Raw genomic sequence first — 13,049 nt, 5'->3', positions numbered from 1 at the left:
TTTGGTACCCCTGCATCCGATTTAAAGTTATTTCCTCACCAGATAACCTTGGCTACATCTGACATAGAATAATTCTCTGCATTTTCTATAGGATTATCATAGTATTACATGGTTCTATTGCTACAATGCTGTTGCGTTAAAATAATAATGCACCCCAGATAGGATTCTAAATTATATATCTTCTAAGGCAAGAAAATAAAATCATTTTCTCAACCACTCTGGAATAGAAGATGCTCATACATTTATTGTTATTTGTGTTTAGAATACCTATACATCTAGGTTGAGTTTTCTCTACTGCCTTTTCAGTCTCACATGTTATATTAAAATACTTTTCACTTTTGTGAGTCTGGTTATTACAGAATTAGAATCAATGGATGTTAATGAAAGCAAATATCTACTCAATAATAGAGGATTAAAAAAACAAAAAACTTATAGTGGTCCTTGATTGATGTATATACACATATGTCTTATCAGATCAGGTGCTCTTTGCTATGGGGAATGTTTAGAAGAAGCAACACATTTACCTATCACCAGTATTGTAGTGAGGATTCCCGACTCAGACAAAATAGTAGACAAAGGAACCTCCGAGATTCCATGATTCCAAGGAAGCTCTCAGTAGATCTGTCTCATTAGATAGGCTAAAAACTTTTCAAGAAAATAAATAATAATTTTCAGTATATTTTCCATTTGATGTTTGAGGTTGAAGTTATTGGATTATAACTGTAAAGGCAATGGCCATGGACTCTGGAGTTCTATCGACTTGGCTATGAATGTTCACTCTGATGTTTATTAGTTATGCAGAATTGGAAATTTACTTAACATCTATAAAACTCATTTGTAATTGATAAAATGAGATTAATATAACACCTATTAGGGTTAATGTAAATACTGAAACAACATTTTTAATGCTGATACAAATCTCAGCATAAAGTGAGTGCAAATTACATAGTTGCTATTATAACACATAAAGCATAGAAATAAAAGTTTTAAAGAGCTGTATTAGCCAGGCGCAATGGCTCATGACTGTAATCCCAGCATTTTGGGAGGCCAAGGTGGGCGGATTATCCGAGGTCAAGAGTTTGAGACCAGCCTGGCTAACATGGTGAAAACCTGTCTTTACTAAAAATATAAAAATTAGCCAGGTATGGTGGCACACAGCTGTAATTCCAGCTACTCAGGAGGCTGAGGCAGGAGAATCACTTGAACCCGGGAGGCAGAGGTTGCAGTGAGCCAAAATCATGCCACTGCACTCCAGCGTGGGCAACAGAGTGAGACGCTGTCTCAAAAAAAAAAAAAAGCTATATTAGTGAGATTGTTTGTAAAAGTCATAAAATGCAATTGTGCTATAGTTGTGTATAAAAATTATTCACTTATATCTGAAATGATGAAATCGTTTTTATCAGATTAGCATATTCATTTTTGTGTTTCAGTTATGACTTCTTAATCTGTTAATATTTCTTTCCTTGTTTATGGAATACAACTCATTTATCTTGACATCCTCTGAAATAACTTTAAAATGAATCAAGCAATGTGTTTTTCTTGTTTGGCAGTTTTACCTTTTTGAGCTATAAATTCAGAGATCATTACCTTTGGTGGAAGATCCGAAGGAAGTAGGGTATGGCAGGGAAGGGGAAATAGAAGTGTTCACTGGGAAGAAATGTGTTTAGTGTTGAGTATAGAAAGAAATGTTAGCATATACAAAATGAAGATGCTAAAAAAAATGCAAGGAGAAAATAAGCATTAAGACCCCAAATGCTAGATAGAAAACTAAACAAACTGTGAACCCAACAAAAATAGCATAAAGGAACTTATTGAATATTTGGTTTAGGCTGGGGATTGTGATCTTTTGAAAGGTGAATTTTAAATCCGTTCACTATTATATTTGGATCACAGAATCTTAGCATTAAGCTCCCCACTCAGCCCCTCTGCCTACATGAAGATGGAGGGCTCTGTGGAGACGGATGAACGCTGGCCTCACAGTGGATTACGCAGAACATTTGCCTTGACCCTAAACCACTGTAGGAGTTACTTGTTTGAAGAAAAGCTACTTAATCTCAATTTTACAAATTACCATCAGATAACAGTTATTTTTTATTTATGTAAGCAGTAAACAATAACAACTTATTATATTTATAACTTTTCATTGATCTTATTAGTCAGCCGCTGTTGAAAAGAAGGGAGATAATCAGTGTCTCCAAAGAGCAGTTATCTAGTGTTCTCTATTAAAGAAAGTGAACTCCACTTAACCAGAATACAAACTCAGATTCATATCATTTTTACATTCTTAAAAACTCATTTCTTTCTGAGTTTAAGTCACCACACATTAACCAAATGGAAATAATTTGTTCTCTCTGATCTATATTTCACTGAATTCCTTCAGTAGTCCATTGCTGATACCCACAGGCTTGCATAACTCAAATGTCCAACAGTGATAGACCGGATTAAGAAAGTGTGGCACATATACACCATGGAATACTATGCAGCCATAAAAAATGATGAGTTCGTGTCCTTTGTAGGGACATGGATGAAGCTGGAAACCATCATTCTCAGCAAACTATTGCAAGGACAAAAAACCAAACACCGCATGTTCTCACTCATAGGTGGGAATTGAACAATGAGAACACATGGACACAGGAAGGGGAACATCACACTCCGGGGACTGTTGTGGGGTGGGGGGAGGGGGGAGGGACAGCATTAGGAGATATACCTAATGCTAAATGACGAGTTAATGGGTGCAGCACACCAACATGGCACATGTTGTTACATATGTAACAAACCTGCACGTTGTGCACATGTACCCTAAAACTTAAAGTATAATAAAAAATAAAAAAATAAAAAATAAAGTGAGCTCCACTTAACCAGAGTACAAACTCAGATTCATCTTTTTTACATTCTTAAAAATTCATTTCTTTCTGAGTTTCAGTCACCAAATGTTAACAAAATGGAAATAATTTGTTCTCTCTGATCCTGTATTTCACTGAATTCCTTCAGTAGTCCATTGCTGATACCCACTGGCTTGCATACCTCTTATGATCTTCAACTCTGTTCACCCACACTGGTGCCTGAAGTTTGTGGATTTTAAAATAAAAATAACAACAATTCAAGTTTTTTCCTACGCCCCTCCCACTAAAGATGTTTCTGGCTCTGCCTGCTAAGTTTGTTCCTTTATCTCAAACAATAAGAAACGTTCCAAGTCCAAGCAGATCTTCGCATTATTGTGACACATAATTATGGGAAGGTAAGAGAAAGAAATTGCACTAGAACGTAAAATATTAGTGAAGACATTTTTCAGGAAATGTGGATGTTGAGGTTTGGTAATGGGCTTACTAGAGGCAGATAGGAAGGAAGTATTACAGTGGACCTTATATCTTCTTTATGGAGCTTGAGACATGTAATCAACTAACTTCGTTTCTCTATTTCTTTCTTTTTGTCTCTCCTTCTCTTTTTCTTTTTCTTAACACATAAGCCTTTCTTTTTTACATGTCTTTTATTGTATAAATTCAAGGTGTACAACATGATGTTTTGAAATATACATATATACACATAGATGTATACATACACTATATATACCTACATATGTGTGTATATACACATATATGTGTGTATGCATATATATACATATATACACACATATATGCATACACTATATATACCTACGTGTGTGTGTATATATATGTGTGTATACGTATACACATATTTAAATACGTATACACACATATATACACACACACGTAGGTATATATAGTGTATGCATATATAGTGTGTACATATGCACACACACATATATATGTAGATATATATATATATATATATATATATAAAATGAGGACTACAGGTAAACAATTTAACATATCCATCATCTCATATAGTCATCCTTTCTGTGGCAAGAGCACCTAAAATATACTCTTGGAAAATTTCCAGTATATAATAAAATATTATTAACTGTAGTCCTCATGCTGTACTTTAGAGCTCTAGATTTATTCACCCTACATAACTGTACATTTTTACTCTTTGACCTATATCTTCTAATTCTCATCCCCCTTTCTTCTCAACTCCCCACCTCACCTCTGATAATCACCATTTTATTACATTTCTATGTATTCAACTTTTTTAAAGATTCCACATATAAGAGAGATCATATAGTATTTTCTTTCTGTGTCTAGTTTATTTTGCTTAGCAAAATGTCCCTCAGGTTTATCCATGTTGTCACAAATGGCAAGATCTCTTTTTTAAGCTGAATGTTCAGTTGTATATCTGTACACTTAGATATATACGTATATGTACACTGTGATTTCTTTAGGCAGTCAACTGTTGACAGACGTTTAGGTTTGTTCCCATACCTTGACCATGGTGAATAATGCTGCAATGAATATGAGAGTGCAGATTCTCTATGGTTTCATTTCCCTCATATATATACCACCAAATTAATTTATTTTGAGATTCCTTTTAGTGGCCAGTCTTTGTTTTTCTTTATCCACGACAAGGCTAAAGACCGCTTACTTGAATCATGACTATATTATTTATATGACAACTGCTTTCTAATGCCAGTATATTGAATACTATTATGTGTATGGGATGGGTAGTAGGGGTTAGTGGAGAAGATTCATAGCCAAAATCTATCATATTGGAGCAATAGCAAAAAAAGAACCAAAATTGGTTAGAAAATATATTAAAAATTTAAATATGTAAATGAGAAACTGTACAAGTCAGCAACAATACAAAACTTGTAAAAATAATACAAATCCAAGAGAGAAACAATAAGACACTGCATAAGATGTTTACATCCATACAATTTAAAAATGAGGAGAACCATAAAGAATGTAGGAGATGAATATGTTTGTGACATTTTCAGTAAAGATTCCCAATGCAGACTCCACTCCCCTTCACTGTGACAATGGGATCCATCTGTGTGGTAATGCTTTGTAACATTGCTTCAAAATTCAGTGCATAGTACAGGTTGAATCACGTGGGGTCTATTTAGATCCACCGCCGCAGGTTAGGTTTTGAAATGAGATAGTAGGAATTTGTGTTGTAGACAAAAATGAAAGTTCATTATGAAAAGAATTTGAGTTAAGTACAAGGAGGCCAAGTTGCATCTGTGAGTTCAACTGAGCTCCAAGGCACTGTGCGCAATTTTCTTTGCCCACTGACTCTGGTCATATCAGTACTCAAAATAAATCATGAGGTTGTATACCCATGAAGTTTTTCCTGACCTACTGGTTGGCATCTCTGCCTAGAAGGAAAACCCAAGAAATGAGAAATGGAGAGATTTATCTCTTCTGAGACCTTTAAAAGAAGTCCAGGATGAGAGGAATTGGTGCATCTTAACTTTTCTATCACCTAAAATGGTAATGAGAACAGAAACAGACAATGCTCCATACTCTTCACATATACCATCTCCTTTAACCCCTGCAACAATCAGATGCAATATGCATTGTGTTTTATGTTTTATGAATAAAGAAACTGTGACTTTCAGGAGTATGTGCACCAAATCACTCAGCTAGTTTAAGGCCAGGATTGAACTAGGTCTAACAGAGTGCTTTCTTTTTCTTTTTCTTTTTTACATTTCTTATTGAACTACCTCCTTTCGGACTGCTTTTCTTGCAATGCTTTACCATCTATAGGAATATGTTTCCCTAGACTTTATACTCCTTTGTGTCAAAACTGTTGTAAAAACAAGGGCAGCAGTATCATTGCTAACATAATATGCCCCAGACTAACTCTCTAAAAGAAAATCTAAAACCTTGATTGATATAAAACAAATTAACCTAACAATTAGGGTTTTGTCCCAAATGCAGATAGTCAGAAAACTTAAACCCTTATTTTTTCCCCAAGATTACAATGCTATTAATGAACATCCTAAACTAATGCAGGTTTTCTAAGTGACTTGGAAACCAATAAATTATTGAGGTGTCTTGAATACAGCATCAGTGTGACATATATTTTGTTGTGTGATAATACCTGGAACAATTTTCAATTTATCTATGATGCATGTTGTTACTCTCAGCCAATTCCCTAATCATGATTTGTAAAGGAATGTTTAATAGAATTGTCTTTGTTCAAAGCTACAGGGTCGATTGGCTCCTTTGCTGCTTTTCTGTACTAACATACCCACTTTTAAAGTCCTAGAAAATAGAATAGCTCATGAGAAGAGAAATGTTTCTTCTACCAGGGTTAAAATGCTTCCAAATATAAATCTAAGTAGAATATGCATAAATATTTAAATGCTCCTTGGCCTGTTACTATCCTTGTGTTCATAGTATGAGATTCATCTGTGAAAGAAATCAAGGCATGAATTTAAATTCCCCACAAGGATAATTACCCATTGCATCTAATTTTAAGGGTAAGTTTTTAAAGAAACTGGGGCCATCTCATAGAGGACAGACATTAGCAAAAATCAAGGTATGGCCTGTCGTGTCATATCTTAAGATTAATACCTTTATGAACCCCCTTGTGTTTTTTTTCACTTGCTTTCTTGACACATTAACCAACAAGTTCCCACAGTATTGATTGAGAACTGATATCTACTCGCATGCAGATTCTTACTGTGACAAGTTATGTGGTCATGACTGTGAAATAATCCTGGTAGGTGAATGTGGATATACCAGTATTCTCTGGCGATGTTTTAAGAGATTCTGAAAGGGTCTGCATGCACAGGCTTTTAAAGAATTTCGAATCTGTATCTACTCCCGGATGCTGACTGCCAGCTTCAATTTCTTTACTTTACAGGACTAATCTCCTTTTAAGGAAGGGCATTAACTTACCGAAAAGGAAATGATGTGCTTGTAATGACGAATGAACGTGACTCTTCTCTTCTATTTGATAGAAGGGCACTTGTTCTATTTAAATTGTGTATTCTTTTGTAAACAGACTCTCCAGCCCTCCAGCTAGAGGAATCAAGGCCCTGTGCAGATGGTGCCAGACCTTTACTTAGAAATGCATGCACCTGATTTATATTAAAGTTTTGATATTTAACCCTCTGCCTTTACTTTAAATCAGGGCCCTAGGGCAAAGACAAATGTTTTCATCTTTTTAAATTTAAAAATTTGTTTCACACTATAGAAGGGAAATTAAATCTCAGAATGATTTGAGTCTGTGAGCATAAAAATAGCCCTCTAGCATAGTATGCATTTAACAAGTCATAATCTGAGGATCAGTGTCTCAAAATGAGAATGAAAACCAAAAGAATTAGAGGAAAAAAAGTTGTGTTTGTAGAAAGATATATATAAAGCCCTGTGAATATAAAAACCAAGCCAACCTAATTAAAATTCAAGCTTTTTAAAATATATCTCTATACCAATTCCTCCAACACACATACAAATATACACATAAAAATACAATACAACTTAAAATTATGCTATTTAGAATTTTTTAAAAGTAATTATAGGACTTAACTCATATAGCAGCTAGAAAATTATCACACATTGTAGCTACTGCCACCATAAGAATTGATTTCAATTCAGCTTTTAATGAGATCAGCAATTTCTATTCATTTTCATGGGCACCTACTCCTATAATGAAAAGGATTAATCTGAAGTTACTAGAAATGCATCACCTAGCTCATGTTGGAAGGTTGCTAGTCTGTGGGCCATAAATATAAATTCTTCAAGTACTAGGTTGACTATCTCATTAAAATGATGATGTTTCAGTATTTTATATGCAGAGTCATGCACAGGTTGTGTAAAGCAGGTTTTTAATATAGAATGTATTTGAGGAGAAAAAGCTGTCATAGAAAGGTGATCGTCTGTTACTCAGAGATGCACTAGTGAGCGTGCAGGAACACTTCCTTTGTGGAGTAAGTGCAAAATAATCTCTGAATCACAGAGATTATCTCTTCAGGATAAAATAGGCCCAGAAAACGTAGCCCCATCTCTAAAATAGACAATTTAAAGCAGAAGAAGGCCTCTATGCCATGGCTACTCTTTGAAGCCAATGATATTGATTTATGCTGTTTCTGCCTAAGTAAAAATCATAACGGTTGGAGGTCAGGGTTATAGGTTTGAGAGAAAGTAATATACATATTGTGGACCAGGCTACTACTTTGTCTCCTGTGAGTTGGCCCCTGACTGTAAGCGAAGATTTCCCCATAGTCCTTCTCCAACTCCACAACAATGCCATTCAGATGGACGATTTTGACAATGGCAGCCCACTGTCAAACTCAGTGTGAGGCATGCTGCAGAAGTTTCAGCAGGCCCACAAAGCACAAGTCCATTCAATTTCCTGAAAAATCGGCCATGAGCGATACTCCCTGGGTAATGTGAATTATGCACATATAATGATCAAGCAAATAATGTAATCCCAATTTGATCAATTCACCGAGGAAGAAAAAAAAAAGATAGCCAATTTGGTTTCACACAGAAACACGAGCAATTCGTCTCCTGGGCATTGCACATTTCAATTAGGAGTGTTATAGATGGGTTTTTCAGATTTCTGTTTTATGTTAAAGGAAGAGTTCATTAGAATTTTGAGACTCAATCATTAAAAAGGCTTAAAATACTAAGAATTATTTGTAAAATGGTGATCCTCTAATTTTTAAAAGTGAAAATCATGAACAAAATGGTTAAATGTATATTTCTTTGAAAATTATTTTCAAAAGCTGTACTGAATCTTAACATAGTACTCGTCATTTTGCCAGTGGAATAATAACATATAATGAGTCTCAGGCTTGCTGCAGAAATCTCACTCTGGGATCAGTATCCTCTGTGACATCCATGAACCAAAGATAAGACAAGATTACCAATAATGATGTCCTGGACAGCAATCTGCCATAATGCACTGAAGTCCAGCCAGGGTTATTGTTCTCCTGAGCCAGACGGGTGAGAAGAGGGATGCGTAAATGATGTATGAATCCTTCTGTTGTACCTAACAGAGGCAGGGTGTTTATCTTCCAAAATACGTGTAAGACTCCTGTCACTTAGACATATAACACTCCAGGAAGACAAAAGGAAGAGAAAAAAGAGGAAGTTTTTTTAAAAAGTACCTTTCAAGCCATTGTGCGAGGGAGTGTGGAAGGAGAAATGACTGCCAAGTTTGAGTAGTTCTAGCGAATGTGCTTATGTAAAATAAAAACCACAAATTAATCCAGTGAAGAGAAGAGAACAAAAAACGCTAACTTAGTTATTTCCAAAATTCAGCCCAAACTACTGGCTGACATTTTTTATTTTCAAGTTTTCACCTGGTTTGTTAATGTCATGCTAATCAAAGCCATAATTGATAGAATATTATGTGCAAAGGAAAAACATTCTTCCTTTCTTAATGTCCAAACTTGTATGGATCTTGACTTCTAAAAGAAACATTTATTCTACCTCTTACTTAGCACAGTCCTTTTAACTAGTGACCATGACGATTTAGAGTCTTTAGAGATTGAAGGGCCTATAAAATTCATCTCATAGAATTCTGCTGTTTGAAAGAATTTGAACTAATATTTAGATAACATATTGTGCCATAATATCTAACTCTATCTCAATCTAGAGTTGAGACAATGGCACAACATATTATCTAAATATAACTTTAAAAATAAATTATTTTTGCCCATGATATACAATGCATAAGGTAGATAAACTTTTTCTCAGTTAATGATTGTGTACATTCTTACACGTGCAAACAGTAGCCCAATCAGCGTTTATGACCTCTATATGTCCAGTTCATTTAAGTGGCTCAGGATAATTTACGTAGTGGTAAGATCTGGGTTTGATGTTAGACCTAGTTTCCTAAAACTTTGCCCCTAGCTCCTAGGACTATAAGTTCAGGCAATTGGTTTATCACTTTCCCCGTTAGTTTCCATCATAAAATGGTATAAATAATTCATAGGGTGGCTCTAAAGATTAAGTAAAGTAATATATGTAAAGTGGCTAGTGCATTGCAAGCACTCAATAAATATTAAATGGCACTATATTTTTATTTCTACAGGCACAAAATATTTTAGTGAATGAATCAGTAAAAACCAACTTTTCCTAAATTTTGACTGTGAAGCACATGTTAGTCACAGTTTGAAAAACATGGGACAGAAGATTAGAAGAAACTGAAGATCCAGACACTGTTACTCACTATAGCTGAATTTCCATTTGTGATTAAACTTCGACTTCTTAATAATTGACAACATACTAGGATAATAGGTAATAATATTTGTTGTGCATATCTCCACATGTAAAGACTGGTTATTTCTGGTTTCAAGGCACCAACGTGTTTATATTGTACTTTACAATTAGTTAGAATCCCAACATCGGTACCTAGTTAACATGTGAATATAGGAGAAAAAACTTGATTGATTGCCATCCTAAATAGCTCACTTTCTTATACAGTTAGTCACTGCTTTAGCAAATGTATTTTGAACAACTACTATGTGCCAAACACAGGCTAGTGCTAGTAGGAGAGACAATAAAGTTAATAAAACAAGATAGGGTTTACAATTGACACATATATTCTCTCACACACATTTGTAATCAATTGAAAAACAAATACTGAACAAGATTATGAGCTACAGAATCCAGTGAGATTTTAACAGTAGATACGAAGGAGAAGGCAATTGTTAAGAAAAGTCATGTGAACAAATAACAGAGAATAGAAACATGAGGTCTGGTTTATTATCTCCCTCTTTAGCTGTCAAAATCCTACTCTTTCTTTAAGGCCTAAACAAATTGTAAACTGACTTCTGATTTTACCCCATACTCTTAATTTTTGTCTTCCCATATTGCTTTTTTTTTTTTTTTTTTGCCTTAGTAAGTTAAGTGTTTATCTAAATCAGGAACAAAGACTTGGTAAGGCTTACTTTCCTAGGACCTGACATGGTGCCTCCCCTCATATATTAGAATTCAATAAAAAGTTCTCATCCTAAAATGTAGGAAGTGAGGAAAAATGAGAAGTCCAGGTTGCCGCTGGAATTTAAATTTATGTATAGAAAGGGCACAGAAACGTGGAGTCCTGGAAGAAAGAGGTAGTTTAAGTTGTTCAGGAAGAAGAACATTCATTGGTGATTTTCATTTTGATGGCAGCCTAACATCTGAGCAGAGGAGGTTCTGTCCAATGTTTTCACACATAGGATTCCAATTTTAAAAGAGGCCATGATTTTAGAAGGAGATATAAGACTCATAACTGTGTGTAAAAAAGATGAGGAGTGCTCTAATTAAAAACAAACAAAAAACAAAAAAAGCCCTGAGGAATAACTCTATTTGAGGAAGAAAAGGAAATTATTAGAACAGAAAATTGAGAAAAATTAGAAAGAGAACTAGGAGAGCTTATTGTCAGAGGACTCCAGGGACAAAATGAAAGGAAAGGAGAGAGATCCAGGAAAGCTGAGAAAGAACTGTTAGATCTGTGATGTAAGGGATCACTGGGTACCATAAAACATTATTTGGGAGCTGAATGGAAGTCAGTTTATCTGAAGAATGTTTATTTCTCATGTTGAGTACACTGACACCTGTGAACATCATCATATCACTGAATAGAATCCGTACAAAGTAGTACGAGATATCCATGGCTTTATGAAGCACAAAAAGCAAGTGCTTATTTGAAGCTATTTCAATATATTACTGTGATTTCCACATAGTGGCCTCATTTTAATAGTACATTAAATAATTTTGCACTCATTTATGACTTTATAATACAAATTATTTAAAGCCTATCATTAACCTTTCTAAAAGTTAGGAAATGTGTACCTACTATCACAATTAAACTACAGCAGGAAGTCATTCTTGATGCAAGAAGAAGCCCACATACTATTCTAGAATCAGTGGTTACTATTTTTATGAAGAAAAGTAGATGTATTATAAAATACAGTAGGAGGAGAATCAGACTACCCAAAGGTAATTTAGCTTGCGGGTAGTATGAATGCTTTGTATTTTGGAAATTATGTATAGGTTTGGAGGGTTAAAGTAAAACATGAAGAAATGAATATAGATGACCAGCTTCCCAGAGAAACTGCCTGATTCAGTTTGCAGAAAGTATATAATTACAAATGATGAGATCTGGTTAGTTGAGCTAGTCTTAAAAAGACAATAAATGCATACTGAGGATGAAATTTCTCTCTGTATTATTATATAATGAGAAAAGAAAACATTTGCTGTAATCATATGGAAGTAAATACATTTTCATGTTGGAATTAACTTGGTTATCTAGATTCATACTCTGTGAATGCCATGTAGAAGTCAGTATATTATCCCTTTCCCTTTTGGAGTATAGATAGTCATCCAACCATCCACTCATTTATCCATTTAAAAAATAATTGAATGCTGATTATATGTCAAGCACTGTGATACCCACTGATCACACGATCATAAACAAGACTTATCCCTTGCTCTCAATAGCTGAAAACCTAGTAGCATTCTGTATATATTTCAAAAATCAAAGAAAATTTATAGAGCGACTTTAAAAATCCAATACACATGCTATTGTACACCACGTAAAGGTCTCATCATATGCTATTTAACACCAATTAAAGGTCTCATCAGCTTGACATCTATTCACTCTATGGTATTATTCATATCTGATATCCATACATCATATCTGGTATCCAAAACTTTTGGACTTACATCCAAACAAAGAGGGGAGGGGTAATTAACATGTTATTGGTTTTAGGTTAATAGAAAATTTCTAAAGAATGCACATAACAAATTATTACATGAGTTCTCACTATAATCAATTTTTTTTTCTTGAGACGGAGTCTCACTCTGCCGCCCAGGATGGAGTGCAGTGGTGTGATCTCAGCTCACTGAAATCTCCACCTCCTGGGTTCAAGGGATTCTCCTGCCTCAGCCTCCCAAGTAGCTGGGATTACTGGTGCCTGCCACCATGCCTGGCTACATTTTTGTATTTTTTTTTTTTTTTTTAGTAGAGAGAGAGTTTCACCATGTTGGACAGGCTGGTCTCAAACTCCTGACCTCAGGTGATCCACCTGCCTCAGCCTCCCAAAATGCTGGGATTAATAGGCAGGAGCCGCCATGCCCGGCCCAGATTTTTTCTTTTTTTTTTTTATAGATGCATTCAATGATATTTTTATTTCAATTTTCCACAAGACAATATTATAATACTTTATAAAAATGTTAAGTTTAGGC

The sequence above is a fragment of the Nomascus leucogenys genome, chromosome 21 (genome assembly GCF_006542625.1).
Source record: "Nomascus leucogenys isolate Asia chromosome 21, Asia_NLE_v1, whole genome shotgun sequence".
NCBI classification, from domain to species: domain Eukaryota; kingdom Metazoa; phylum Chordata; class Mammalia; order Primates; family Hylobatidae; genus Nomascus; species Nomascus leucogenys.
The sequence above is the reverse complement of the archived record's forward strand: the minus strand, read 5'-3'. Positions refer to the sequence as shown.